Source organism: Manis pentadactyla, chromosome 16 (genome assembly GCF_030020395.1).
Source record: "Manis pentadactyla isolate mManPen7 chromosome 16, mManPen7.hap1, whole genome shotgun sequence".
In the NCBI taxonomy this organism is placed as follows: Eukaryota; Metazoa; Chordata; class Mammalia; order Pholidota; family Manidae; genus Manis; species Manis pentadactyla.
This window is the reverse complement of record NC_080034.1, coordinates 48,729,620-48,736,929: the sequence shown is the minus strand read 5'-3', so window position 1 is coordinate 48,736,929 and position 7,310 is coordinate 48,729,620. Positions and strand designations below refer to the sequence as shown.

General features: G+C 40.1%; 2 non-coding genes across 2 annotated transcripts; one reads left to right on the top strand and one right to left on the bottom strand.

The window, feature by feature from the left end:
- Nucleotides 1–2,601: 2,601 nt before the first annotated feature.
- Nucleotides 2,602–2,674, bottom strand: TRNAV-AAC (transfer RNA valine (anticodon AAC)). Its single transcript has one exon. It is a non-coding gene; the product is annotated as a tRNA-Val (tRNA).
- Nucleotides 2,675–4,805: 2,131 nt separating this feature from the next.
- On the top strand, nt 4,806–4,878 carry TRNAV-AAC (transfer RNA valine (anticodon AAC)). Its single transcript has one exon. It is a non-coding gene; the product is annotated as a tRNA-Val (tRNA).
- The last annotated feature ends 2,432 nt before the right edge of the window (nt 4,879–7,310 follow it).

Below are 7,310 nucleotides of genomic sequence, written 5' to 3'. Positions count from 1 at the left end.
AGTTTGCCTGTAGGTTCACTATTTAATAATTTATTAATGGTTTGTTCCCTTTGTTTGTCATTCTTCTTTGTTCCTCTTCCTGTCTTCTTTTGACTTATTTAAACCTTATTAAAGCAGGTGGTTTAGTTATTACCATACACATCCTTAACATTTCATAATATATAGAATCAACAAATTATCATTCAGATTGAATATGGAAACCTCATAACCATTTAGCTCCTTTACCATAACCTCTTCATGTTATGTATATAGTACAACTAGATACAATGAAAACTCCATCAGACGAGGTTATGTATTTTTTTCTTTCAATCATCAACCATACTTTAAAGAACTAAGGAGCGGACTAATAGTCTGTCATATTAACCCAGATATGCCCTATCTCTGCTATTGTTCCTCCATTCATGGCATTCTAAGTTTCCTTCTGCTATCGTTGTTTTTTGGTCCCACAACTTTACTCTTTTCTAGAACTTCTGCTAGTAGTGGATTCTCTCAGTTTACTTTAAATGAGAATGTATTTCTTTCACTTTTATGTCTGAAGTATACCTTTTCTATAGTTAGCATTCTGGGCTAACAGGTCCTTTCTTTCAGCATTAATAAAAGTCACGTCATTCCTTTATGGCCCTTATGGTTTCTGATGAGAAATCCACAATCAGTCAGATTGTAGTTTCCCTTTAATTTTTCCCTGCCTGCTTTCAGGAATTTTTTTCTCTTTTGTTTCCAGCAGTTTAATTGGGATATGTCTGGGCATGGATTTATTTGGGTTTATCCTGCTTGAGGGTTGCTGAAATTCTTCAGTCTGGCGTCTGGCTTATGCCTTTTGGCAAGTCTGGAAAGTTTTCAAACATTAGTAATTCAGTTCTTTTCTCAAGAACCTCCTTCCCCTCTTCTGGGTCTCCAATGATGTGAATGTAAGATCTTTGTTATTTTCCTATTTGTCTCTGAGCCTCTGTCCATTTTTTAAAGTACACTTTTCTTTTTTATCTTCATATTCGCTGACTTCTCCTCAGTCATCTCCTTCTCTTATTGAGATAATCCAGTGTTGTTTATAATTTTGGTTAATACATTTTTCAGTTCTGAAGTTTCAATTTGGATTTTTATCTTTCCATTATTTGCTAAGAGTTTCTAATCATCCACTCATTTTAAAGACTTCTCACCCCCAATTCTCAAAGCATTTAACAATCACTGCTTTAAAGTATTTGTCACATGATTCTATATCTGTGTCACCTCAGTATTGGTATCTGTTGATTCTCTCTTCCAAGTGAATTAAGATTTTCTTAGTTCTTCATATGATGAAAAGTTTTGGATTAAAACCTGGCCATTTTTCTATTATGTCATAGGACTGTCTCATTCGAATTTTATGGAGAATAGTGCTGTTTTGGTTTTGCAGGCACTTGACTGCCTTGTGTTCAAGTTCCAAGTATCAACCAGCCTTCTATGTGCTGTAATTTCAGAGTTCATTCCATTTTCAGAGCCTTTAAGAAATTGTTCGGAAATCTCTGGAGTGTGTGCATCCCAGTGGCCTGTGAGGACTTGGTCAGTGGACTATCACTTCCTTCAGTGCTCAAAGTCTATGTGGTACGGTGTTTAGGATCAAAGCCACTTACTTACCTCTCTCAGGTGCGTTAGTTCATGAACTACTTTGTGTTTGCTTTCCACAGTGTCTTTCCTGATATTTCCTGGTTACCTGGGGGCTCCCTGGTTTCAGTCCCCTGACAAGAAAGCTGGGGCCTTTACTTATCCCACTCTATAATGCACTTCTCAGGACTGTGCGGCATTTAGGGTCAGGCCGCAGGAGAAACAGGGAGAACAGGGCCAATCAAATGTTTCTTGGGATCGCAGCTCCTCCGAAGAAAAAGAAAAGAAAGTATAAATTGATAGTAGATCTACATACCGAATGCCAGTAGAGCCAGCAAAGCCTTGTCTGGTCCTTGCCCATGAGTCATACACCTCAGAAATGTCCAAATTACCACTGCGTGTCTCAAAGTGTGTAATATTTTCTTATTTATTTCAGTAGGTTGGAAGATTTGGGGTTGTCACGTGGACATCCGAGGTCGAAAAGGAAAACCTTGGAGAATGTGGTTATCGATCCCACGCTAAGGGAGCGCTCTACCACTTGAGCTAACTCCCAACCTCTGGTTTCGCTTTTCTTTTTTGTTGTTGTTGATTGTTTGTTTGTTTTTAAAGCATACCTTTCTCTCCCTTGTTCATTGGTCTGGGCGGTCAAAATAGAGGAAATGCCAAGGCCATTAATACGAAACCAGGAATCTACTAGGGCGCATCTTCAAAGATGACCCGGGTCGAGGGCGCGATGGCTCCCTATTCCTTTGCCAGGGAAAGGATAAAGTCACCACGGGAAAAGTTTCACGTTTCAGATTTTCCCGAACAGAAGAGGGCACAACCCACTTGCGAGGACTCACCCAGGAGGGCCCAACTAGAGCGGCGTAGCTATTTCAGGATGATTACCTGTTTCTTAAAAAGGAAAACAGAAGTGCTATTACTACTTGTTCCTTTCAGGTAGGGCCACGTAGAAGAGAAAGAGGCGGTGAGGTGATTTTTCCTGGATCCTATATGACAGAAAGACAGAAAAGGAAGCGAGAAAACTGTTCCCGCTCGGTTTCGAACCGAGGACCTCTCGCGTGTTAGGCGAGCGTGATGACCACTACACTACGGAAACCCCTCGCGAGGCTCACTTCTGACATGGATCTACTCCATTTCTGGCAAGGTGCGTTGTAGGGGTTACATAGCTGCACCATATGAGAGAGCGGTAAAAATTACAAAGTATTGTAGGTTAGAGACACTGAAATTTAGAGGCCAGATCGTATCAGAGCATACCAGAGTGAAGGAATAAAAAATGGATATTGAGGTGCGCAGACTAAAGAGTGAATATCGGGGGGCGGGAGAAGGGTGTAAAATAGGCGTACAGGAAAACAGGAATTGAAGAGCCTGGACACTTGGAGGTATGTTGGGGAGAGCATTGTGGATGTTTAAGAATGTTTGAAAAAATTCCAGGAAGATGGCTTCCATAATCAAAGCAACATTTTAGGCAAGGTTTTAGTTTGGAATGCTAAAGAGGAAATGCAGAAATTAGAATTCAAGGGAAAGGGTAAGAAGTTATAAAGATATTAAAGGATTGAGATGTACCCTGTAAGCTACTGAGAATAGCAGTAACATGAGTCTTCCTGTGTTTCCACGTCAGGATTTCTAAATGCCCTTGAGTATTTTATGTGCCTCAAGTCTCTGCACCCAGTGTCTTTTTTTTTAGCATTAAGCGTATCACAAGAGTTAGCTTGTTTTATTTTCTAGAATTTATATGGTTCAAATATTTATATCAGTATTTAGCACTAACCTTCATTCTGTTTTTGTTACCATTAATCAAATATGTTACCATGTATGGTATTGCAACATAATTATTGCAAAACTTATGTGAATTAATTCTGACTTGGTATCATCTTAACACACCCTCCCTAATCCCTTTTCTGGAAAACCAGCACTCACTTCTCAGTGCCTATGAGTCTTACTGCTATTTTGTTCATTTTGCTTTGTTTTGTTTTTAGATTCTACAAATAAGTGCAATGGCAGGATTTCTTACTTTTTTATGGCTGAATAATAGTCCATTGTGTATATGTACCACTTCTTTATCCACTCATTTATTGATGGACACTTTTGGTTGACTATTGTGAATAATGGGGGCAGTAAACATGGGGTGTATATGTCTTTTCAATTCAGGGATTTTGTTTTCTTCATGTAAATTCCTAGAAGTGGAATTATTCGGTTGAATGGTATTTGTATTTTTAGTTTTTTGAGGTACCTCCATAATACTTTCCACAGACGCTGCACCAATTTACATTCCCACCAGCAATGCATGAGGGTTCACTTTTCTCCACATCCTCATCAATACTTGTTATTTCTTGTCTTTTGGATACTGGCCACTCTGACCGGTGTGAGGTGGTATCTCATGATTTGGATTTGCATTTCCCTGATGATTAGCACTGTGGAGCATCTTTTCATGTGCCTATTGGCCATCTGCATTTCTTCTTTGGAAAAATTCTGTTCAGATCCTCCGCCCATTTTTTAAACCAGGTTATTTGTATTTTTGGTGTGGAGTTGTAGGAGTTCTTTATATATTTTGGATGTTAACCCCTTATCTTTACACCCAGTGTCTTGACAAACACCGGAGATCCTTTCTACACAGCCTCTCCAGAATCCCTTTCTTCTCATGCATCTGTCTCTTCATACATGCTGTGATGTTTATGGAGGGTGCTTTCTGTGCGAGGCAGTGTACTATGCACTGGAAACACAGGAAGACTCATGTTACTGCTATTCTCAGTAGCTTACAGGGTACATCTCAATCCTTTAATATCTTTATAACTTCTTACCCTTTCCCTTGAATTCTAATTTCTGCATTTCCTCTTTAGCATTCCAAACTAAAACCTTGCCTAAAATGTTGCTTTGATTATGGAAGCCATCTTCCTGGAATTTTTTCAAACATTCTTAAACATCCACAATGCTCTCCCCAACATACCTCCAAGTGTCCAGGCTCTTCAATTCCTGTTTTCCTGTACGCCTATTTTACACCCTTCTCCCGCCCCCCGATATTCACTCTTTAGTCTGCGCACCTCAATATCCATTTTTTATTCCTTCACTCTGGTATGCTCTGATACGATCTGGCCTCTAAATTTCAGTGTCTCTAACCTACAATACTTTGTAATTTTTACCGCTCTCTCATATGGTGCAGCTATGTAACCCCTACAACGCACCTTGCCAGAAATGGAGTAGATCCATGTCAGAAGTGAGCCTCGCGAGGGGTTTCCGTAGTGTAGTGGTCATCACGCTCGCCTAACACGCGAGAGGTCCTCGGTTCGAAACCGAGCGGGAACAGTTTTCTCGCTTCCTTTTCTGTCTTTCTGTCATATAGGATCCAGGAAAAATCACCTCACCGCCTCTTTCTCTTCTACGTGGCCCTACCTGAAAGGAACAAGTAGTAATAGCACTTCTGTTTTCCTTTTTAAGAAACAGGTAATCATCCTGAAATAGCTACGCCGCTCTAGTTGGGCCCTCCTGGGTGAGTCCTCGCAAGTGGGTTGTGCCCTCTTCTGTTCGGGAAAATCTGAAACGTGAAATTTTGGTGGCGCTAGACTTTTCCCGTGGTGACTTTATCCTTTCCCTGGCAAAGGAATAGGGAGCCATCGCGCCCTCGACCCGGGTCATCTTTGAAGATGCGCCCTAGTAGATTCCTGGTTTCGTATTAATGGCCTTGGCATTTCCTCTATTTTGACCGCCCAGACCAATGAACAAGGGAGAGAAAGGTATGCTTTAAAAACAAACAAACAATCAACAACAACAAAAAAGAAAAGCGAAACCAGAGGTTGGGAGTTAGCTCAAGTGGTAGAGCGCTCCCTTAGCGTGGGATCGATAACCACATTCTCCAAGGTTTTCCTTTTCGACCTCGGATGTCCACGTGACAACCCCAAATCTTCCAACCTACTGAAATAAATAAGAAAATATTACACACTTTGAGACACGCAGTGGTAATTTGGACATTTCTGAGGTGTATGACTCATGGGCAAGGACCAGACAAGGCTTTGCTGGCTCTACTGGCATTCGGTATGTAGATCTACTATCAATTTATACTTTCTTTTCTTTTTCTTCGGAGGAGCTGCGATCCCAAGAAACATTTGATTGGCCCTGTTCTCCCTGTTTCTCCTGCGGCCTGACCCTAAATGCCGCACAGTCCTGAGAAGTGCATTATAGAGTGGGATAAGTAAAGGCCCCAGCTTTCTTGTCAGGGGACTGAAACCAGGGAGCCCCCAGGTAACCAGGAAATATCAGGAAAGACACTGTGGAAAGCAAACACAAAGTAGTTCATGAACTAACGCACCTGAGAGAGGTAAGTAAGTGGCTTTGATCCTAAACACCGTACCACATAGACTTTGAGCACTGAAGGAAGTGATAGTCCACTGACCAAGTCCTCACAGGCCACTGGGATGCACACACTCCAGAGATTTCCGAACAATTTCTTAAAGGCTCTGAAAATGGAATGAACTCTGAAATTACAGCACATAGAAGGCTGGTTGATACTTGGAACTTGAACACAAGGCAGTCAAGTGCCTGCAAAACCAAAACAGCACTATTCTCCATAAAATTCGAATGAGACAGTCCTATGACATAATAGAAAAATGGCCAGGTTTTAATCCAAAACTTTTCATCATATGAAGAACTAAGAAAATCTTAATTCACTTGGAAGAGAGAATCAACAGATACCAATACTGAGGTGACACAGATATAGAATCATGTGACAAATACTTTAAAGCAGTGATTGTTAAATGCTTTGAGAATTGGGGGTGAGAAGTCTTTAAAATGAGTGGATGATTAGAAACTCTTAGCAAATAATGGAAAGATAAAAATCCAAATTGAAACTTCAGAACTGAAAAATGTATTAACCAAAATTATAAACAACACTGGATTATCTCAATAAGAGAAGGAGATGACTGAGGAGAAGTCAGCGAATATGAAGATAAAAAAGAAAAGTGTACTTTAAAAAATGGACAGAGGCTCAGAGACAAATAGGAAAATAACAAAGATCTTACATTCACATCATTGGAGACCCAGAAGAGGGGAAGGAGGTTCTTGAGAAAAGAACTGAATTACTAATGTTTGAAAACTTTCCAGACTTGCCAAAAGGCATAAGCCAGACGCCAGACTGAAGAATTTCAGCAACCCTCAAGCAGGATAAACCCAAATAAATCCATGCCCAGACATATCCCAATTAAACTGCTGGAAACAAAAGAGAAAAAAATTCCTGAAAGCAGGCAGGGAAAAATTAAAGGGAAACTACAATCTGACTGATTGTGGATTTCTCATCAGAAACCATAAGGGCCATAAAGGAATGACGTGACTTTTATTAATGCTGAAAGAAAGGACCTGTTAGCCCAGAATGCTAACTATAGAAAAGGTATACTTCAGACATAAAAGTGAAAGAAATACATTCTCATTTAAAGTAAACTGAGAGAATCCACTACTAGCAGAAGTTCTAGAAAAGAGTAAAGTTGTGGGACCAAAAAACAACGATAGCAGAAGGAAACTTAGAATGCCATGAATGGAGGAACAATAGCAGAGATAGGGCATATCTGGGTTAATATGACAGACTATTAGTCCGCTCCTTAGTTCTTTAAAGTATGGTTGATGATTGAAAGAAAAAAATACATAACCTCGTCTGATGGAGTTTTCATTGTATCTAGTTGTACTATATACATAACATGAAGAGGTTATGGTAAAGGAGCTAAATGGTTATGAGGTTTCCATATTCAATC